At 44.6% G+C, this 24,276-nt stretch overlaps 1 protein-coding gene across 3 annotated transcripts in view; it reads right to left on the bottom strand.

The window, feature by feature from the left end:
* The window catches only part of PARD6G (par-6 family cell polarity regulator gamma), a 68,077-nt gene that overhangs the window by 3,481 nt on the left and 40,320 nt on the right, over nucleotides 1–24,276 (bottom strand). The gene's annotated exons all lie outside the window — the stretch shown is intronic.

Below are 24,276 nucleotides of genomic sequence, written 5' to 3'. Positions count from 1 at the left end.
GAAGAAGGGAGAAAGCAGCTGCTCTGCTGCCTAGTCCGTATGCGAAGGATCACAGAACAGACAGCGACTCACACACACACTCCCTGCCCTTGAGAAGAAGATCCACAAGACAGTAGCTTTTGTAGGGTCTACTGTTTAAGGAACTGTTTAAATATTGTGCTTTCTGTAGCAGCATCACAAGGGCACATGAAAAGTGATCAACTTTAAATCAGCCAAATAATAGGACAAGTTATTCCATATAAGAAGATCATGTTGTGTATTGCATAAAAAATACTTAGTCATGAAGTTGTTAGTGTACAAAATGTGTCACTGCATTTCACATTAAAAATACTGTGCATATTTTAAACATGAAGCATGCCCTAGCTGGAAAACTATTTCACTGGAAGTTTACGTGTGCTAACACTTTTCAGATAAACTAACAGACTTTCAGTTTATTCTGTTGAAGACAAGCAGTAAAATACAAAAGTACAATTATAGAATTGCCACTAAGAAAATTTTCTCTCTGGCAAATTAATCCTGCATAGTAATGCTTGAGAAGTAAGACAATACCTCTACCTAATAAAGGTTGGGGGGAAAAAGTGTTAGTAAAAACAAGCTTGTAATTACATTTTTATGTCTTGCAAGGTCTCATTTTCAAGTCAGCTTTCAAGGCATATTATTGGCAGACTTCAATTAAGTGACATGAAGTTACACAACTCAAAGGACACTAAAAAAAAAGTGCTAAGCAGCAACCTGATCTAACTGAGCCTGCTTGGATTCAGGGTGTTGGATTAGCTGGCCTCCAGAGGTCCCTTCCAGCCTAAACTGTTCTGTGATCCTACATAGTCCTTTGGGCCGGAAAAAAAAAATCATTTGAAGACTTCAGAAAGACTATTTCTGTACTCTCCTATAACTTATTTACACTGGCTATACTAACACTGAGGACATAACAAGGCATCTAGAGGGATGTCCTGAAGGAGCACGTTCTGTGAAATAAAGATGCTCCTTGGATAAGTTCGTTGTATTTAACTTCGCACTCGCCTCTTGCCTCTCCTTCCAGGCCATTCAGAGCCGTCACAACTGCACAGGCCCTACCATGTTATTTAGACTGGTGATGCACAGGACTGGAAGTCCTTAGAAACACCCAAACACGAGAAGCTCCCCATGGGTGTCTGGAAGCATATTCAGAGCCAAGACAGCGACTGTGTGGAGATGGCACCTTCTCAAGTCCACCTGGTGAGCAGAGTCAGTGCAGTGTCTACTCTTTCGAACACACAAGCCATCTGCGGCGGCCAAAGCCAGGTATTATTCCTTTACTTCCATCAGCAGGATGACCACCTACATTCATGTAGCCTTTAAATCTTGGTGGACAATTTTGAAGGTTGGCAACAAATATTTTCTCCTTGTGAAGTATGGGTCTGCAAGAGATGTCTTTCGTCACCACAGTCTCAAACACTGCACCCTGCTCACACTCACAATTCACTGATAAATTTCTGTGACAGTCCTATGAAAACAGCTTGGGGATTCAGATGCAGAACCGAAATTCTTCCTCACTTGAAACATAGCGCTGTAGAATAGCAGTGCTGTACCTTAAAGCCCAAGACAACCTTTATCCCAGAAATTCAGTTTAAGCTGGCAATTAAATTTACACGTGGCTTTATAGTTTAAGACTGTCTCTTGCGTACTGGCAAACCAAAGTCAATACAAAAGCTCCATCCTTTAAAGACTTGGAAAATTAAGTTGATGAGTGCAGTTTATTGCACTGCAGGTGCTAAACACATGCCCTAGTTACCCATCTATTCCCTGAAAGCACTCAGGTAGCTGTTCTCTCCCTCTCTCAGTTAGTATATTAATATTGAATTACTTTAAGGCAGACTTGCAAAAGCTTTACCAAGTAATTCACCTGGGAAGATCTGTTGACAACGCTGTTTTCCTCCCCTTAAATTAACAACCCAGAGAGTTAATTCTCACAACATGCAAGTTTGTGACGATCAAGCAGTAATGTCACAGGAGAAGTACGATGGTCCTCCTGACACACACAGGTCGCTTCTGAAGCAGCTCGCTTTGGCTGAACCACCGCCATGGCAATGGCACAGTGGTTGTTTTGCGCCTGTGACCTCCTCACCTGCGCTCAGCCCACTGATCTGTCTCCCCAGATGACTGCCAGCATTCCTAACCTCTCAGCAGCTTCAAAACAACCTCTTCCTTTAATAACAAAAACCCCAGATTACCACAAAAATGCTATCTTTTTCCTCCAAACATGAACCAAGCAGTGGCAGGGATTCCATTACAAGCAATTTAGGCTACTATCGGTGTTGGACCACTGACCATTCTTGGGTTTAGTATTTCAGGGCTGGAGCACTTCAAAAAATGAAGTCAACGTCCTGCTAATGAATGATTTTTTTTGTTTTAGAAAAGTGTCAGGCATTAGTTTCCAGCTCTGACCTTAAACAGGATTAAGTATGGAGAAAGATTAAGTCCCAATTTTAATAGGCAAAACTGTCAAAACCTATTACAGGTTGGAGAAATGAGAGCCAATTAGGAGAGCTTTTAAGAAAAAACACCAATTAACTATTTTCTAGAAAAAATATGGAATACATGCTCCTTGACAATACAGGAATTATTTTGTTACTTGTATTCAAGATGACCTGCTCACTAACAGTTATGCTTGCTTGGGACATCACCTTAAAATGAAAAAAAATTAAAACAATAAAAACAGAACAGCTACCCCTGATGCTATTTAGAGCCAGTACATTTGCTGCAGGAATAAAGCAAAGCATCTCTACTGAAGTTTAACATCAGCCGTTGCTGTGGCAGCAGAAAGTCATCAATCCCTAGCACAGTGAAAAAAAATTTCCTTCCTCATGAGGGAACTGGGAGAAGTCAGCCAACATCACTCACTTTTATCAACTACAGGGTGGTCACATAGTGGTGTATTACCTATTTCCAGTAATAAACTGCTCAGGTGGGATGTGTCACACTGAAACGAAACAGTATCATTGTATAATTTACAATGACATATTTTTAATGAAGGTCAGCAACTTCTTGTTAGGTTTTGAGTTTCTCACCATACAGGATTTCACACAGGAATGCCACTTCAACTAATGAAACGGACTGTGCTTGATGCCAGGTTTCAGTGAAGACCAGTATACACCATATGGAACCAGACAGAGCTCATTTTTCATGTTTCATTTGTCACAATATCAAATTCTCCTTTTGCAGAGCAAAAAGTCTACAGAAATCTGCATGCATGCTTGCAGAAGTGGCATCGAGTGGCACATCTGCACACTGCTTAAAGCCTCACATTTTACAGGATGTCGTGTTTTCCTGTGTCTTGAATGAGGCCAGAGTAAAATGTTACACACAGGTGACAGAGAATTAGTTTTTTAGGTGCTGAATATGACCTTCATTTCTTAGAACAGGGCAGATCACACAGAGCATTTCCATGTATAAGATGCAGCGCTTCCAGACAAAGGTGTGCCATGAACTGGATGGATAATCCCAGATAACCACTAAACTTGGGAAGACCTGAACCTGAATTTTACTTGTGCCCATAATTTGCTTCCTACTGAAAATACTGTCCCTGTAAAAAGAGGTGAAGAACACTTACCAGTTGGAGAACGACTCCTCAGCTTTCTAGCTCTCTCCTACCTGAAATTGCAACCCAAAGCTACACAAAAAATACCTCAAACTCTTGTGTAGGCACTGAATATGGCTGCAACTCTTTCCCCCAAAAGCTTCAGTTTTCTGTATATTTAAAGAAATATTTTGTTATCCTGCAATGAGTTACATAAAACCTTAAGTATTTTGGCTGCATCCTTTCTGTTAATATGTGTTTGTTTTGTTTGTTTGGTTTTTTTTAAATAGAGTTGTCACTACCTACTCACCCATAAAGACATTTCTGTTAGTGAACATGTACGCTACAGATCTCTTCACGCAAAGATAGACCTGTGCTCACTTTCTTGACAAGTGGTGATGGGTTTTTTGTTTTGTTTTGTTTTTTAACTGGTGGAAATACCTCCACTTGTCCAGCAACAGTAAAACACATTAAAGGAGCTTTTCACTTCCAATCATGGATATTATACAATCATATTATTTTTTTCTTTAAATGTATCTAGAAAGCTGTAGATGCTAACATCTTTGAGGTATTCTTCCAACAATTCTGTAGTCAGCCTGTGACTTTACAGAATACATTACGGCTTCCTGGTAAGCATCATGAATCCTATCGTTAAGTCATATGGTACATAACAGCAGAGCATACTTACAGGGCTATTTATAAGGTAAAGAAAACTGCTTAGAGCATCTGGCTGTAGCCAAAAGAGTATTGCATTTCTTTACTTTACATGAAACAAGAAATTATAGACCTTCTGAAAAAACCACCAGGAGCACCACTCCCACTGCTTGGACAGCTGCTTTTCATAGGAACTGCCTGCCAGATGAAATACCAAAGCTTAGCCAGATAAGATTGTATAAACAAGCTGAATTCCACAGAGAAGCAGACTGCCAGGCTCCTATAGGAACAGTTCATTTCAGACTCTACGTTTTCAGTGTACATGCACTCATGGCTTATTATTTCCTCTGGGAACTGTGTAACATTAGTTGACAGCTCTGGAAAGTACTTCAAAGACAAAATTACTTCCACTAGGGAGAGCAGCACTTCAGGCAGCTTGGGAAGGAGGCCAATGAGTCATTAATAGCGAAGGGTAACCCCTCCATCCAACAGATCTCTATTACCGAGCATTCAAGTTAGCAGCAGTCATAAAACCCTTCCAAGGGAACGTGTGATGTTTAGCCCTTCTACCTTTCTGAGGCGCAGCTACAAAACACTGTCTGTGTTTGACGCAAGTTGCGTTCAGTCTCTATTTTCTCAGACAGATCAAAACCAGAAGCATTTGTGAAAGCAATCAGGCAACAAATAAGCTGGCAGTCTCTCACGTGCGACCCATAAGGCTGACCACATGCAAAGGGCTTTAAGAGGAAACAGATACAAAGTGAACTACGGCTTAGGGGCAGGTACAGTGCCAATATCACTCATCAAGGAGTATTTAATGGCAGGAAAAATAAGGTTATCTGAATGCTAACACTTCATTCTGTGTGTTACAGGAATATTAAAAAAATCCATCTATTGCTGCTGCCAGCAACCTCTGGGCGAACCAATCTGAAAAACACACCATGGGTACAGTAGCTGTAGCTGCTATTCCATCGAAATTCAAGTAATGTATTCCACCCCGGCACACTCCTCTCTCTCCCTTCCCATCACCAAATCACAAGGAACTGGACACGATCTCATCACTGTTTAGAAGACTACCTAAACATTATAGTTTATCTGTGACATTCAACAGGACTTTTGAAGCACAAACAAGATCAAAAGGGACAAGTTCAAAATAACAAGAGGGTACATTATCCACGATATCCTTAATCTCAATCCTTCGGTTTCTAACACAAAGCTTTCCAAACGCTTGTATATAGACTGTAAACTCAGTGACATATTTCTGAAAAGAAATTTCACCAAATAACTGCACTAGAAAGAAAATTGGAGAACACCATCCCACTCTAGTCTAGCCCCTACTAAATCTAGTAAAAGGCAGTTTTGCAACAGGCAGCCTTCCTTCTACAGTGATTCAGTCCTAAAAGGATACATTTGCCTTCCTACTTAGGAAGGATTAAAATCTGAGAAACACAAATGTGTCTCTCTGCTCCCAAAACGTTTACAAACTTAAAATATTCTACCCTCTTTCAAGAAAATGACAATTATTTTGTTCCTTGGTTTAACATGTTACATCAAGCAAAACTATAACACCATTAGGCTCAGACTCTCTTTACGGGGTCAGGCATGCGTAAGAAACATTTTTAGGTTGCTTGCCTTGAGGATGGAGACAAACCCTTGGGAATTTTGGCCGCGCTGCCAGCGTGGCCTCCTGCACTTCTCACTGCTTGTCATCAGAGGCCACTGTTCCCCTGCTGAACCTCCTCCCTTCTCCGCTGAAGGCCCTTTATTTTTGACTCGCTGAACTGCTCCGAAGGAGCAGAAGCTGTTGCTCAACCTGCAAGTTTTGCCCCATGAAAAGCAGGCCTTTGGAGGAGAAGGGTGCTACCAAATATAAGCAAGCACCCAGGCCTGTACCTCCCAAAGCTATCCTCACCCTCGGAAACATCCAAACCCGGTGCCCCAACTAGCCCAAAAGCCAGCTACAGGACTCCAAACTTTACCGGTGAAGTAGTGGATGGTGTTTACTAGGATTGTATTTACTAGGATTGTCAGGGCCTTCTTCCTCGAAGTTTCACGCGTGACTTCTCTTCTACTCTAAAATGACAGAAACAGCCCTTCTCCCCTTGTTTCCTTCCACAAACCACATTATGCCACGGTTATGTTATTGCAGCACTAGAAAATTACAGGTTTTGAGTTTTGGCTTTGTTGCTGTTCTGTTGGTTTTTTTAAGTATTAGTTAACATTTCCCTTTTCCTGCAGGACATCAGTGGGAGTTGGGAGAAGTCACGTTTCTCTTGCACATCTGAACCGTCAATCATTATCATGTTCATCCCACAATTGCAGGTGCTACTATGGAAACTTTATTGGTGAGATGGTTTCCCAGGCCAGTCAGTGCTGAGCAGGCACCCAGCAGCAGCAACTGGGTGGGTGATGCATGCAGAGAGTCACAGCATCACCTGTAAGCAACTCTCCCACCCATCAGAGCTGGACAAATGAAGCCTATCACCATGCACCCAACAACTCCCCAGCTAGCAAAAACTTTATTCACTCAGCTGATGGTATCAAAATGGGAGGGCCATCAATCTTATTTGAAGATGCTTAGGAAGAAGAAAAAATCCCTCCCTCCCACCCCCCAATCCCAACAACCAGCACTCTCCAACCTGTAATTACCTGCAATCTCTTCAGCAAGTCATCATCATAAACTTTACAGTTTAAAGTTATTAAAAAGCAACCCTTTAATTATTTTATTTCACCCACTCCATTTTTGATCTGCAACAAACACACGGTACCTCTTCTACTCACTCAGGAGATCAGGCAATTGAGGGGAGTACCATCTGCTCCCCACACAGGCACAAAGGCAATCTCTTCTTTCCAGAGAAAATTCATAGGTGTTACACAAAGCAAAACAAAACGAAGCAAAATGAGAGACCAAACTACAACAACTCTTACTACACACTGCAGATGCAGTAAGAATCTTATTAATGACTCAAAAAAGCGGTGGATTTTATCAAGTATTCTGTGAGTATTGAATGTAACTGTTTCCCACCTGGTGGTAGGAGAAAAATAGTTGCTTTTTGCACAAGTCTAAAGTTTGGAAGATAAGAAAGGTAAACAGAGCTGACATTGAACCAAAGAGCAAATCTGGGAAAATACCATTCTGTTTTTCACAGCAGCCATATTTGGGAAAACAACACCACAAGTAATGAAAAAAAAAAACCAAACCACCAAAACAGATTCACTTCAGGGTCATATTGATTCAGAATACAAGTTTTATACCTTTGACAAGATACAATTTTTTTTTCTCATAGTAGTCTCAGAAGAAGCTGCAAATGAAGCCTGAAAAGGCAGCACAAAATAAAGGTAACATATTTGTACTAGACTATTCACACAGCCATACGTCAAAGGAGAAGGTTCTGAAGAACTGCACTACTGAACCTGATCAGAACCATCATCCCATAGACCCTGATTTTAAAATGGAGCCTTTTCCTCCTTTCAGAAGTAACTCCAGCAGCATCGAAGGCCATTTCAGGGCTCTGCTCAACAGCCAGCTGAGGCAAGCTGTGCTGGGAAGGTAGGACCTACCTGTGTTACCCAGCTAAGGCAGCCTGTAGCTCACCCAAGTGAAACTGAATCTAACCTGGTATTTCACTCTCCCTCCTGCTGCTTTCTGCTGCATAGCCTCCTCTTCCCTGCTGGGTGCTCTCCTCCTCTCCAGTCCAGAGTGATCCTCCCTCCCCAGCTAAAACCAAAACTGACAGTAATGAAGAATTGTCTGTTACGCTATGTCCAGGTAGCCATTAACCGTATTTCTGTAACATGCAAGTAGTTTTTCTATTGGGAATGAAAAGATACCTCAGAGCTGGGAGCACTAGCTGTAGATGAGGTGTATCTGCAGACCTCCTTGGTGACTGTGGCTGAGCTACTAAATTCAGCGGACTTTATCCTCTGCACCTCCTTACGATTCTTTCGTACTGTCAAGAAAAATGCAGTGTTGCCAGGACACACACATTAAAAGACTGAGATTATCTCACAACCACAGCAGTTGGGGACACTCAATTGTTGCAAACATTAAATCTGTGAGATACAAGGGTACTACCAAGACAGACTGTTTTCTGTTCTCAAGTAATTCTTTCTCATGCATTCTTTTGCTGAGTAACACCTTATTCACCCCAAACTAGTTCAGACAGGCAAGCTACGAAGCGCCTTTTTGCTTATACTTCTAAATTCCCGATAAAAATAACAAAAAAAAAAAAAAATCCCCAAACTATGGAGAAGTTGATATTTAATGAAGGTTTATGTCTCAAAGAAATAAATGGTGTCTCTTCCACACTCTTTACCCTGGACTGTTCTAAAAAGTCGCTACCACCGCTTCTCAGAAAGACGTGTTCTTATGCAGTTAAAATTCTTCTCTCTTCAAAGAGGAAAAAAAAAAAAAAGACACAACCATGTTTTTATAGCTCCACTGTTGCGGTGTGATAACACCACAGACATCCTGCAGCGGGGGGAGGGAGAGAGAAACATCTGCAGAGCTTTGCAAAGCGCTTCTCTGGTTCCTGCCCCAGGCCGGCAGATGGTAAACAACGTCCAGATTCTGCCTCTTATCGCGGAATTAAAAAGGTTTAAAAACGCGCGTGGCAGAATAAACGCATGACAGCACTCGTCTTTCCGGCCGCCACCTCCGGGAGTCTCCCAGCCTCCGCCGGCCGGAGCCCGAACGCCCGCCCCGGGGCAGCCTCGGGCCCCGCCGGCACCTGCGGGCTCCCCGCTGCCCCCGGCGGGGACGGGACCGGCGGGGCGGCTCCAGCGCAGAGGCCTCGTCCCGCCCGCCGCTCCCCGGGCCGGAGCAGCGCCGCGGGCGCGAGGAGGCAGCCGGCGCCGGCCGCCCTCGGCCCCGGGGAGCGCGGCGGGAAGCAGGGGCCGGCGGCAGCCATTCCTCCGGCGAGGGGCGCGGGCAGCGAGCCCCGCAGCCCTCCCGACGGATGGCGGGTCGCAAAGCAGTGAAAGCTGCCCGCGGACGGCGAAATGAGATTTTTTTTTTTCCCCCCCGATTAGAGTCGAGGGCACAAGGCAATGCCCCTGTTCTGGAGAGCCGGATGGCTCCGGCGGCCCGGCCCGGCCCGGCCCTGCCCGACGGAGAGGGGCTGGGAGCAGGCCCGGCCCGGGAATAGGACGCCGACCCCATCCCCAGTGCACGGGTGTCCCAGCTGAGCCATGCTACTGGGGCAGCCCCAGCCCCTGGGCTGAGGAAGGGCTGGCCAGAGGTCACCCCGAGGGAGGACGCTGTCCGGGCTCTGCCCCGAGCACACGCCGGCTGTCTCCCTGTCGGGGAGAAGCTCCGTAACACACCTCACCTTTCTTGTTTTATTCCCAGTACAACAGCGGACGTTTAGAGATGAAATTCATATCGCACGAGTTCTCAACGTGAAGTTTGTCACCACCCCCGTGGTCCTCAGCCCCCCGTGCACGACACATCACCCCGTGGTACCCATCGCCTCTGCGGTGACGGCAGCACTTACCTGTGCCACCACAGCACGTTACCACCTTGTTTCCTCAGTGGCTGTGATGGCATGATGCAAGAGGGCCAAAGCAATGTCCCCCACCCCTCTCCCTCAAAACAGAGAAGCAGCTTTGCCCAATACACAACTACCATGGCTTCTCCAGCTGAGAACAGAATAAATTTGTTACTTTCAATGTTAGGCTAGCAATGTCCTTTCCTGGCCATCACCAGAAAGCAAACAGCACTTCACTCTCATCCCTCCTCTGTCAGTAAAAAGTGCATAAATTTTACTTAAAAGCAGCTTAGAGGACCGTGGTGATTCTGGCAGAAGGATCAGCTGTTATACTGGCCAAGTGACTTCTCCAACATTGTATTTATAACGCTGCATTCCTTTCTCCATCACTGGCTGGGGCTCCATGCCCAACTGTGTAAACAAACTAAAGGCTGCGGCCTGGGCTAACTTTGCACCTGAAGGGACTCCTCAAGAGCTGCCAGACCTTAGCAGAACCTGTGTGCTTGAGGGGTCCAGCCCTCCGATGGCCACCAACTGGACTGTGAAGCTTCCCTTTTCCCAGAATATCAAGCACTGATCTGCAAGACTGAAAAAACAAACAAGCAAAAAAACCTCCCAAAATACATCACCAATGTTTACACCCCTTAAAAAACCTGGCTTCTTTCTTCAAACAATTTTTGAAACACTGCATCATTATTTAAGTGTGGTAAACTAGTGGCTGATGTACCTTTTCTTTAAAAAAGTGTTTCTTCCTACGAGCACATGATACAAACAAGGGAGTGGCAGACAGGAAGTGATTATTCAGAAATTAAAGAATTAGATCAGGTTCCATGATATCAGAACAAAACAGGACACATGACAAGCAAAGCTGACATTTACTGGCTCAAATGTAAGAAAATTTTTTCTCTACTAAACCTAACTCAGGGCTAACAGAAGCATTTTGTCTTCTTAACGAACATCAGCGTTGGCAGCTACGAGCATCGGTATGCCTCCTGGGGAGTACGAGTTACTCCATGTACTTCACCAGCAAAGCTGTACCAAACACTACAGTACAGACCTCCAGCTTCTACCCAGACAAGGTTTTTATGAATGAAAGCGTAGTAGCTCTGCCGGTAGTAGCAGCAAGTCTCTGACGGCAGGCACTGCTGCGAATGGCTTGACTGGCACGGCTGCTCCAGAGGTGCTAAACGCAGACACTGCTGAAGTTCAGCCCTTGTCCCCGCTAACAGCAATCTCTTGCCACTAGGAACAGAGCGGAGGTTCCCAGTGCCACGCTCGGTATTCCCGCCACTGGGAATTCCCTTCGTGATCTCAGCTTTCCTGTCACACAGGAGATAACACTGAGCCATCGCCACATTTGCTTGTTAAGCGATATTGTTGGGGGGTAGGGGCAGACCTACACCAGAAAGAACATATGGTGTTCACAGCCTGATCCCTGCTCCGAGCGAAGCGCGCAGACTATGCTGGGACATGGCTTTTCCTGTGCCTGGAAAAACTGAGGCCAGACCACAGCCGTGCAACTCCTCAGTGTGCACCGACTGATTTACTACCATTGTAAGATCCAGAAAAGTCACCTTAAAGAAGAACATCCCACATAAGAGGGCTAATTACATAAAGCACTTTTCATCTGTGGATCCTGAAGTGCTAAAAATAAAAATTTACTGTTCACAAGAGACTAAGCTCCCATTAGAATGGTTAAGCTAAAAACCTGGAGAATACATCAGAGGTTACACAAAGCCCAGCAGCTTCAAAGGAAGGAGGAGGGATTTGCAAGGTTCAAAGGCAGGAAAGAACAGATGCAGTAAGCTATGACTTATTTTCATTACACTGCATAGCTTGTTTCCAAGAATGCTTTCACTAGAAGCATCCTCTTAACACAAAACGCCAGCGCTAGCCAAGCTGACTCGGACAAGCTTCGATACAAGCTGCATCCCAGCCCAGAGACTGAACGGCCACCAGGAACGGCTCACCACCTACTTCTCACCTCTAGTTGTGAAACCTTCCTCCACCTTCAGTCCCTCCGGGGGTACTTCTGTGAGCAGCCAGCCCGCCCATGTCTTCACCCCTTCGTATGATACAAGCATGAATAAGTCCCCTCTGCTTTCTTTAGACAAAAGCCCAGTGTTCCTTTTCCACCCCATGTCTTTCCTCACCTCATTCTCTTAAATTGCTAGACAGCATCAGGAATTGGCAAGACTTTTAATAATAAGATCAGGCAGCATTACTAAATCCATACTAAATTCCCACAACAGGAGCCAAATGGTGACCAAGACAAGAATTTTTATTTGATGATGCATCCTATCTTCAGAAAAAAAAACCAAAAATGGTTCCAGGGACATGAAAAGTGAAGACAAATAGTTGTATAAAACGAAAACACCGGCTCACAGGTTGATGTGATCAACGTGTCTTCCTGCCAAGATGCTCTTTGCGGGGGGGATACTAACACGCAGCACTAAGGTGTGCTGTATTTTAACACGCACCTAACATTTTTAACACCACACTAGCTAAAAAAACCATCTTATTCAAAGTCTACCAGCTCCACAAAGTTTTGCGGCTGCAGTGTAGAGATCAACATTAAGAACCAACAAGTCATTCTCGGGGGCGAGGAGGGGGAGAAGTTTGTGTTGTGCTTACGTTAAGCCTGAGGGACAGGTTTAAAGGCAGCCAAGAACGGAAGCGCAGAAGCTTTTATGCTCGGTACAGCGCTTAGATGCACAGCATCAACACAGGGCACCTCCTGCAGAAACTGAAGAAATCCCCAGTGCTTCCTCCCATGCTGAGGGACAGATAGAGCATCAGGGAGACAGGTTAAACAGGTTTCAAAGTTAATGACACCTGCCCTTGGCTTAGCAGCTAACACCACATTAATCCAGGGAGCTGCTGTGAAGAAAAAAATAAAATAGAAAGGTAGGAAATTTTTTTCCGGGCTTCTTTTCCCTTTACCCATCCAGATCATATTTATCTGCTCAGCTCCAGTTTTTCCTTCTGCATGGAGGCAATTTAACATCCAGATCACCATGCTAAAACTCTACACACGACAGCTCATCTTGGTTTTGTCTGTATCACTTCATTTCACACAAGTCAGGCCTTTGGCCACAGCAAGTCAAATGATAGCTTAGTTGAAAGGAATCACCTCGAACCCTTTGTTTCCACCTATTAATACACAGACACAGTACTGAAAGTTTAAGGGAAAAAAATGGGGAGAAAGGCTGTGGCTATGAATCACCTGCTTGTCTGGGCAAGAAAGAAATCTGGAAAATCCTGATCCTAAGCGTACCTGAAGCATACTGAAAGAGTGGTGAGGCACTCAAGAACAGCTAGGCTTTACGGATATCAAAAAGCCAGTCAATGGAAGGGAGAGTCTCGTCTGTAACGCACACATCTCCTGGGAAAGCACTACCATCCTGTTCAGTTTTATGCCTCTTCTGTCAAATCAGTCAAAAGCCAACGCAAAGCTAACATGCCAGATTTCACATCAGCTGCTTGCCCAAACAACTGGGGAAACTTTTTTAGCTGAGCTCCGCTCTTTTGCTCCCTTCAGATTGTTGCGTTAATTAAAAAGTCTTGCTCGTGTGTTACACAGCCCACAGGATGCGAGGAGGAGATTCCTAGCTTTATAATCGTGTTAGTCAATAGCTGCCAGCCCTCTCACCGCTGCTACGCACAGCGCCAGCGCTGTCGGTTTGACGGACTGTGGGAGGATGCCGCGTAGGAGGCTCGTCACATTATGCAGAGTCAGCCCGAGCTCCTTCACAATGCAGCTTTCTGCAGAAGCGCAACATAAAAACCTCCCTAAAACTACAGGACCATTGGAGCAAATTTCCCAAAACAGAGAGCCAGCCCCACAAAAATTCCCTTGATAAACAACAGCCAGTTCCTAGCTGGTGAGTTGCTGGATATGGATGTGTCATCTTTGGGCTCACGCAACCCCTAACCTAACAAGCAAGTAAAAAAATATTACTATTGTCACCTCCAATCTTAGACTTCAGAATTTCCATCTTGGAAGCACTACAAGAAGTGAGTCACTCTATATACCTTGGCAGTCATTTGCAAGCCAACAGGGAATATCCAGAAGGAAATAATGTCACCAACTGGTGAGGCAGCAGCTATGTTTACCAGCTGAAACACATTTATGTTTCAGTTAAGTACGGCCAACAGCGAATCTCCAATTCACAAGTCATAAAACTTTCAATTCAGAAGTCATTTACAACTTAATACGCCTGAAAATTAGAGATCTTTAAAAGTTATCCCAACTGCTGAAGAAAACCACTAGATACTAGGGTCACACCAAGTGCTGAGTTCTTCTGAATACCTGTGCTGCCCTTGCCTGGTCTCTGCAAGGAGCTGCCACCCCACACTCGCTCTGGGCAGTGGGAGGAACGCAGGGAAGAGCCAGCCAAAGGCAGCCGTCGCAACTGGGAGCCAGGCGTGGTGGCACAGGGCACCCTCGGGGATGGGGACGGGGACAGAGCTGCGCAGCACGGGCAGGACTACGACCAGGGCCGGGAGCCGCCAGGCTGGGCAACTGTGACAGCCTGCGGAAGATTCAGCTTTCTGAAGCTAGAGCTGACGATCTAGGTGTGAACAAGCCAGTTAGAAAAAAAAAAAAAAAAAATAACCAAAAACCTCACCCAAACCCATTCTGTACTGGTGAAACCACGTTTTGAGGGAGGTACCAATAAATGAGACACTGAACAATTAAGAGGACTGCTTATGTGTCAAATGAGATACTTAATACTGTACAAGATGACAACTATTCACTAGCTAAATGTGAGACTAAACTGAGGAATTAAGGGCTCTCAACACATTTGTTTACCACATAACCTCTAGCAGTTTACATATTTGTTACCTGTCCGATGAGCAGTCTTAAAGGCGCACGGCAGTGCAATTGCAGAAGTCTTCCTTACTTCGCTGCAAAGAAACTCTTAATGTGGCTTACTTACACTTTGAGCTAAAAGTTTACTTTTGAGAAGGGCTAATGGAGCTGCATCAGCTTCACCTCCGAAACAGACAGTAAGGGGACCAGCACAGAGCCAGGCTTATGGCATGGTTGAGTTTAGACAAATGTCAGACCAAAGGCTGGCTAACAAGCCCTGAGAATAGCCACCAAGCAGTGACTTGGGAGAAAGTGTATTAATTGAGCAGGGTCCTTAAGCTGGTTTTCCTCTGTCTGCTTCTAACAGCTCTGTTATCCTCACATTTACACTTTCCGGAGGATGCCAGCTGCCTTCATTACCAGGAATGCTTTATAAATAGTAAAAGCTGGACATTTGTGTAAGCAAGGATCACATGCAACAACTGCACGTTTTCAAACAAGTGACCTGCAAAAAATGAGGACACAAATCCTTTCTACTACATTGATTCAGAAAGCAGGAGACACATCTTGTCACCTTCTTCCCATCCTAAAAAGTCTGTCATCAGATAGTTTTAACACTACACAAATATTCTTTCTAGCCTTTTTATTTGTGCATATTATTGCAAGTCTTTCAGGCACTTTCATTAAGGCCTCAAATGGAAGAAAGTGTGAGCACATCCTCTTCCCTCTTCTCTGGAATTTATGGAAGCCTTAAGTAGGCAATAAAGTAAGGTAGAACAGTTTGATTAAGATGCTTCAGTCCTCAGATTTTATCTCCTTCACAGTGTACAGTCTGTGCCCTATCAGCTGCCTGTGGTTAAGAGGCAGAAGTAAAGGTGGAGTATGTTTTTAACACTGCAACCCCAAAAGCCTTGCAAGACCCTAATTTTCTGTTAATAAAATACTAGATTTCTGCTGCCCACTTGGCAGGGCACTTTAAACATCCTTATTTTCTAACAGACAGAACCTGTGCCTTTGCAAACACAAGGCATCATTACAAGACCTGTGTTCATTTGCTCTCACAAGGAAAGAGCCTTCTGAAATTTGCTTTAAAATTCCCATTTTTGAGGTATCAGTGCACAGGACAGCACACAGAAAACATCCCTAACTGGCATTTGCATGTATTGCAGATTGTGCTAGTTGGTCATGCAGATATTACAGCTGTCAGCACACACATATCACCAACCATAATCATCTGCAGACTCTTCAAAAAAAGCCTGCCCTTGTACAATAGTGTTCTCACGATGCGCATTTCAAGAAATCAGTCACGTTACAATGGAGATAAATGGATTTAAGTGACCATCTTGCTAAAGCATTTACAATAGAAGTAACTTGTAAAGTTTGAGACCTTGGTGCAGGCAAAACGTTTGCACAGCAAGTTCTCTTTAGATGACTAAGCTGTCACTGAAACGGGCTGAAACTGTGAACAACAATTCCTCTCACAGGGGGCTTTGCCAGCCCTGCTGCCTACTGCCAGTTTTCATCAGCCAGCCAGCAGCCACTACCACCTGACAAACCACTTCCAAACTCAACATCTGTACCGAGCCTTGCAGCCTAGGGGCAAGGTAACGCAGCCAAGTCCAGGCTTCTTGCACTGTGGAGCACAATGATGCAGAACAGAGGAGGAGAAGTTCTTTTGTTTCTGTGAATTTACACAAGATCAGTACTGATAATTTCAATTGCTGTAGAAGGGAAGGCCATGTTAAAAAAAAAAAAGGAAGAAAGAAAGCAGACTGTATCAGGCTTCTTCCCTCCTCCAACATGTTTATTTTACCCCCTTCACATCTCTAATGGAGCATGAAAGCTGTTGCTCTGTCCTATATGCTGTCACTCTTTGTGCCAGCAACACAGCCAAGAGATTCTACCTCTAAAATTTACGGACTGTGTTACAACCTGTCAGCACCTCTGATGTAAAAAATATGCCAGATCGCACCCTTCAGATAATTTCCATCAGAGGAAGTCATGCTATCAGTGGGGTGGAGAAAATGGAGGAATTCCTGTTTACTGTCATACTTGAAAACTTACTTGGGAGGGGACTTCCAATTAAAAGCTGACACCTGAAACACCACACCAATTTGACTGTCATTAACACATATGTTTATCTAGAAGACCAACCTAAAGTTTCTTGATGAAGAATCATTGCAGGTGAGCAGCGACTAAGGTGAGAGGAATGGGACATGCAGGAAAGCATTGCTCAATGCTTGTTTAGGGTAGGAAGTGATACCAGAGGAGAGACATGCTCCTGTCCTCTCAGAGGACATCTGTGCAGAAAGGTGTATGCTGTGTCACGCTCCTGCACTCCCAAATGTCACTGTCCGGGCTCTACACAGATTACGATACTGAGCTGCCAGGAATGCAGAGACTTCAGGTTACAAAAGCTATGTGCTGCCATTTTGGTTTAGGACAGGCTTGATTTTGTGATGTTTTACATTTTAGACATGTTGTATTCATCTTACAGGTCCGCTATCCCTCCAGTTAAATCACGAGCTCTTAGCTGGATGTTGGCTCACTCAGGGGTACCTCGGACATGCAACTCAACCCTGACCACACACAAATGTAGGCAAAGAGCCACTACAGTTTCCAAGTGCGAGAGTCAAAAAATGTTGGCAAAGCTGGGACTGCCACTGCGAGGAGAACACACCTAACACCCCGCAGCATGCACGAGGGGCTTCCACACGCTCCAGCCAGGGCTGAGCACAGCTCTGTGCTGCTGTCAGCCAATTCATCACTGCAGAAAGGGAAGCAGACGCACTGTGGGTCTTCTCACAAGCAGCCCCATCCCTAAATACAAGCCAGATTCCTACCCAGTGTGGGGAGAGATGAACACACTGGCTCAGACAATCACCACACCTCTCACGAGCAAGGGCAGCAAGACCCTTAGAACAGTAACTGGCTCATTGCAGAGCTGTAACACACACACGGAGCAGATTTGAATTCTGGTTATTCACAGGTGGCCGATTCATACCGATAGCACACCTCTGCCAAACCCACCCAACAGGCTCTGTTTGAACCCTCCAACACTGTCAGCTTCCCATGGACATACCTGGTCTTTGCTAACCAAGCTCCACCCTTCGCTCCTGCGTCCTGACAGGGGACTGGGTTGTCCAGGATGCTCCAGGCTGATAAGCAAACTCTTTTTGATTACTGCTGATTGTGTTCACACAAGCAGCGCTTCAGCAGCTGGCTCCACACAACACAGAAAGGTTGAGGAAGAAACCAACAAACACACCAATAAGAAACAGGGCCATTGACAGGTGAACCACCTGGAGAAGCAAATAATTTGGCAGCTATTGGCCTGATTTGCTCCGCTTATGCAGCAGCCCTCTCTGTCTGGTCTCTCCCGACAGACATCTTTAGGGCAGGGACTGTATCCACATTTTTTGTACACTGAGTCTTCAAATTCTAAACACAACATAGAGGTCGTTCAAGCTTGTGGAAGAGAGAATACTTGGAAAGAAAGCACTGGTTTGTAAACAATCTTCAAAATTTTCCTGTAAAAAGAATGCAGTATTTTTCATATATGTATATATAAAATATAGATATATTTTCATGTTCAGACATACACATGAACGTGCATGTCACAATTTTCAATCACACCTTTTCATTTGCTTTGGCCCACTGCTGTCTGGAAGACACTGTATCAAACATTTCATAGTTTCTAAGTCTAGGCAGAACAGGCCTAAAGACAATCTGGATTTAATTCAAAAAGCAACTTTGCCTTGTCTGAACTTTATTGGCAATTGTGCTTGTGAAGAGGCAACCTGAGAGAAGGGAAGGACTGCCTCAGCTTTACTTTCCACTCTGGCCACAGAGAGACTTTCCGTGTGGAAGCTTTGCTCTGTTTCCACCACCAAGGATAGAAAAGCAGCATGGAAAACACACTTGAGAGACAGTAGGAAAGAAGTATTGATATGGTTAAGTTCTGAAGAAAGGCTAAAAACAGACAGGTGAGTTACAAGGACCACGTCCAGCCTGTTGGTAGTTTTGCTGGAAGGACAGATTCTACCCATGAGCAACTCCATCATACATCTCCATACCTTGCACTACAAGTTCAGGTCTCAGACTGAAAACTTGACACGCCTGCTGTACCCAAGGTTGAATTTGGGCAGACTTCTTACCCATTTTTCCATCCAGCTTTTGTGGCTAATTCATTCAGTCCCTGACTCTGTCTTCCTAGGTTGCAGTAGGCCACGCCATGGCATGTGCTTAGCTTGATTTCAGGATTGCTACAGCAAGTCAGACCCACCGCTGTATCTTTCTCCAGTTCGGATAATGGTTTTTGTGGCCAGGTAAAAGCGCTTCCTCCTCGACAGCCTCTGAGCAACTGGGAAGAAGTCACTGCTAGTTCCCGCGGGTCACTGACTATGGCTTTTAGCCTCTCCCTGTGGGAGTCTAGAGGTTTGGGATTCATCAGGTTAATGAAATAGCAGTAATGCTGCCAGCAGTTCCACAAACCAGTATTAACAAAATTATTTTCACCTTAACCTTTTCTTGACTGTGGGATATCAAATGCATTGACTGGTTCTTCTTTTCAGTTCTCCTAGCTAAACATGGAGCAGTTTCCAGGCAAAGTCAATTCAGCCAGCCCTCTCTCAAAATTACTACCATAATTATAAAATCCCCACCTCATTGTCCTCCTGATCCCTTCCTAAAAAAAAAAAAAAAAAAAATCATATAAATACTACCAGAGTACAGGATTATTTCATGCAGTTTACATGCAAGTTTATAGCAGAAGGCTACAAATTCAGGACCAACAAGTTATAGCACAGGTTGAAAGCATTCGTCCTTGGAAGTAAATACTTCCCATGGTGTCTTAGCTCAAAAGCCTGAGCCTAGCCTGCTCCAAGTCTGATTTTGCAGACATTGCTTTGGAAAGGATTCTTTTCAAGACAAGAGAGGACTGTTGAAGAAAGTCAAATATGTATGATAGTTCTATATCTACTATTTCTGTATGCCTTCAAAGTAACCAGCAATCCTATGGATGTTATCATCTGACTGTACAGACACCACCTCTAATGAGCTACTGAGGAAAGCATGCAGGAAATAAAGTGATGACTTTTGCTTTGGAGACAAGGCACTTAAGGAGAAACACTTAAAGGGCTGTTAACAAAAATCCCAATGATAGTGAGCTAGTAATTGGCTGTCCATCTGTCCTGGCTTCAGAATAAATCTTTGAAACTTCTCTACCAATTCTTGAGAAGCCTCAGATCAAAAGGAAGAACCTCTGCCCTCATCAAACTCCTCCTGGGAAAAGAAATGTACGTGTACACACACACGCTGGGGCACAGATAATGAAAAGCTCTGCAGAGTACTCCCTGAAGCCAGGCCATGTGGCTAACATCAGAGGGACGGTAAACTCTGTGTGAATATATCTGCATAGAAAAAGGCCTTTAAAGTAAGATTACTGACTGTATGACATGCACTGCTCCCACCATTACTGGCCAGCAGCTTGCTCCAAAAGGATGACTGCTGTCTGTATGGCTGCTTGTAGCCTTCTACCATGAAAAGGAAGCCGGCCTGTGGACTTAGCACTCACGGATGCAACTCCAAGTACTTAAATACAGTGCTATAACCAGATTCTGTTCGAAATGTGGGAGACCCTCCCAGTCCAATCTGCAAAGAACTGACAGCAAGTTACTTCAGTATGAGCAGAGGGACCTGGAGAGGGGAGAGTCACACAGCTCACTTTAGAAGATGTCACTTCAAAATTTGACCAGACTGTCAAAGAAAGGAAAGGTTTGTATCTGACATCGAGTTAGATCTGGAGTGAGAGCAGATAAAAGACAGGGTTGTTTGTCCTAGGAGGTTGTGACAGGAGCTTAAAGTAATGCTTATGTTCTGGCCAGCGTCACTGACGGAGGCCAGCAGAGCCACGGTGATGTGCCAGCAGATGAAAGCAGTGTTAAATGCTACTGTGGAGGGAGCAGAAAGCATCTGAGCATCTGCTGACCTCACTAAAACAGTGGCTATTTAAGTAAAAGAAAAGTCTTCCAGAAAAACAGAAGGAAGAACAGCTTGTTCTTCAGACTGTCAAGCTTATAGATACTCACTCAGAGAATCTGGTTTTCACAGCAGAGACATACGAGGCAGTAATCCAGTGTACACACACAGAGCCAAAGGCTGTCAAGGACACTCAGTCACAGAGATATTTAAGGCAGTATGAAGGCGAAAAAGAGAAAGGATCAATACGAGCAGGAAAAGAGGAGGGAATTGGAAATAAAAATAATGGTGTTAGTACTAAGCTGATGACTACATTACAAGGAGCACTGACTACCAAAAAGAAGCACTAAGATTATTTAGAAGAGTCAAAGTCTGTATAGTCCTAGAAGGTTGGCTACAAGGGAAGAAGATAAGAAAACAAGAAAGTCAGGTTTCAGATCATGAGGTAGAAAAAGCACTGTGGCCAGCTCTGAGGAAAGCTGAAATTCATTATTTGAGAGAGGAAGGAACTGAAACTATTGCTGAAGACTGAGAGGACCTCTGTAAATAGACCTAAGTTTCCTCAGTCATCTCACTTCAGTCTGAGATATGCTTTCCTTAATGCAGATTCCAGGAAGTAGATGAAGAAAAAGTTCACAATTCACACCATCTAGACACAAATTGCTAATTTACCTGCATCCTCCTCTCTTTCCACTGAAGACAGTATTCAGGTAGAAAACCCTTTTCCAACCTGACACCAAAACCTTTTCTTTTCTCCCCTAGAAAAAGAAAGCTTTAGCTTTTATCTTCAAATGATACATTAAGAACTCCAGTTTGTAAAGCATCTGCCGTGACTAGATTTACAGGGCCACATCATCAGCTGTCATCTATCATCATCACTCCACCAAAGTCAGTGCAGCTGCAGCTGGATCTGCTTCACAAGCCACACGGTTTAAACATCACAGTTTGATGTGCTGTCAAGTTGCAGAAAAAAAATATTATCTATCTTTCAGAGATGTATCTATTTTCTATCAAGACAATGAATTCTGGCTTTTGTTTTTGGTCAAATCTTCAAGGTCTGGGCCTAATCTTTCACGATCCTTTTGTGATTCATCACAAAATTCTACTTGTTAGGGCCAGTTTAGGCCATTAACACATTATGTGGTGGAACTCCACAACGTCATGAAGCTCACTGGACTTCACAATCCCTTCTGCCTCTCAGAAGTCATCAGTCAAACAGCACAGACAATTACTTCCATGCAGCAGTTACTTCAAGATTCCCCACTCCATGAAGATGGGTTGCTTGAGGTAACAAGAACGGCCCAAAACGCTTCCTGCTCCAGACACCTTTCTTCTCACCCTTCAGCAAAGTACCTCAGGGCACCACAATGCTGCTGCTGCTTCTGGCCACTCTGGAAGCCTTCAAAGGTAGCACCCGCCCCAGCTGCTCAGAACTTAGCACCAACCACCCCTTGCAGCCTTATAGCGTTTTACCCTTTTTGCCCTTTGCAGAAGCAAGTGCTGAGATGTCCTCCCTGAACAATCCCCAGCATCAGCCAGGCAGCAGTCCCCACAAGGAAGATTTGCTCCTGGCAACGTGCAGACAGGTGGATCGCATGGTCCAAAGTCTGCATCAGTGTTCAAGGAATAGCGCTTTGTAAGCTCTTTAGCCTACAGGGACAGATGTATCACATCATGTCCGGGTGACCTCTCTATGAAGACTAAGCGTAACCTACAAGTGGGCAAGAGGTACACCATCCCGTTTTGGTGCTGCTGAAAGACAGGAGCGTTGCTTAAAACCAGGAAAAGACACGGCATCTCCAACCTAGCGACACATTATGCAAAATAAACTTTGACCCTACCCTAAAGCCATTTCAAGCCTATTGCCCATGCTTCTCCTCTCAGCCACTCCAGTCACTGAGTCGCGCTGCTCCACTTCTACGGCAGAGCATAAAAGTGGTACTAAAGGCAGAGCAGACAGGAGGCTGGCTGCACCCAGTAGAGAATTCTTGCTCCCTGCAAAGATGAGACCGCAGAGAAAAATCTCTAAGTCTGCACAGTAACGTTAGGTGTTGGGAGGAGCGATAAGGGTGGTGGGGGTGGTAGCAGAAGATGATCTCACGCAAGCTATCAAGAAAAACAGGAGGGAGGGAGAGGAAGGAGCACACCTGACAGACATGTTAAGAAGTGTCTTAACAAGAACAGGGCTGGCCCAAAACCACACTGCAGTCTCTTGGGTGCAGTGGAAGTAAAAGCAGTTCTGCAACTAATGGCTTATCTATTACTTGTGTGTGTGTGCTTTACTGAACTCCTGAAGAAAGCGATTCAAAGGACAGGAATCAAAGAATGACTCTAACAGGCTCTCAACAGACAGGAGGAGGAGAGCAGGTACGAGCAGAGGGAACAGCATAGGAAGAGGTGCAAACACTATGTTTGGGAAAAGCCAAGATGTACAAAATGCCCATATGCCGTACCGCTGCCTGGAATGAACAACCAGTGCCACATTGCTGACTTGCTTCGTATTCCCACTTACACCAGACTCTCCCAAAACATCCTTTCTTCTTCAGGAGTGGTGACTGCTAGGCTGCAAGCTATGAAACATGCAGCTGCTGAAGGAAGGATGCACTGAGGCTTCAGTTGATTTGCAAGTCATGCAACTCAGTCAGAAGAGAATAACTCACAGAGCCATTCATTCTGTGGACCAAGAGAATGAGAAGCTGAACTGTCACCATTAGTTTACTATGCATGTTTGGATCCACTTTGTCGACAACTCTGGCAATCCAGAAGAGGTGGTCAACTTACTTCCTACGGAAAAAAGCAAACCAGCTAATACTAGGTTACAGACTTAATCCTGCAAAAAAAAAGACACCACCTTGCGAAAACATATTCCAGCCTAAGCTTGTTTAGGTAATTAAGACAAAAGATCTTCCACCCTACCTTTGCTATAAGGTATTCCAGTACAACTGTACCCAACACTTAGCCTCAAAACATGCCCATTCAAGTATGGATACAGGATTCAACCCACTTAAAAATTCTTCTGCATAATTTGAAAAACTGAGCATGTAGTTCATTAACAGCTGGTTGACTAGCATTAATTGGCCACTTCACTCCTCTCCCACCGTCCTTGTAGCCAGGGGCTGAAGGCATTCACTATAAAAGTCACTCGATTTATAAAACTTTGTCACATGACAAATACGATCATGACTTAAGATTCCGAACAGGCCTTTCCTGAGTCAGCATCAGACCGACTCACCTCCTGCAGTGAGTGTCTGCCCAAGCCCAGCCACGTTACTCCGTTAATATACACTCCAATTCTTGTATGTCAGAACTGCTATATCCTCACCAGAGCAGGATTTCCCATGTGTTGTAACTCAAACAGTATGGCACAGAAGAACATGTCTAAAGATGCAACTATAGCTGTACGTCAGTATTCAGTGTTGCAGGAAGTTAAAAAAAGTGGGCAAGTTGCTAAACTGATTTACTGCTTGTTACAGTTCATTCCTGTTTGCATATATAATACTCCAGACAACCCTCCAGACAAGCACAGCACACCCAGTAGCAGCCTCTCTCATACAGGTCCTCCTCAACTCAGAAGCAGCACTAGAAGCACAGAATAAGGTATTTGTAAGCTTTCAGGTTTGGAAGGAATTTTACTGAGCACGTGTGCCCAATCTCCCACTACTGCACTCAGTATCATAGGGTGGTCTCTTGAAGCCAGTTAGATCCCCTTCTCTGTTTTGCGCCCTGGGAGGCTCACCCAAAGCACCAGTGCTTCACTGATAGAGACCTTTTGAGCTGCAGTG

This window comes from Opisthocomus hoazin, chromosome 3, assembly GCF_030867145.1.
Source record: "Opisthocomus hoazin isolate bOpiHoa1 chromosome 3, bOpiHoa1.hap1, whole genome shotgun sequence".
Lineage (NCBI taxonomy): Eukaryota > Metazoa > Chordata > Aves > Opisthocomiformes > Opisthocomidae > Opisthocomus > Opisthocomus hoazin.
Note: the sequence above shows the minus strand (reverse complement) of the source record. Positions and strands in the feature narration are given on the sequence as shown.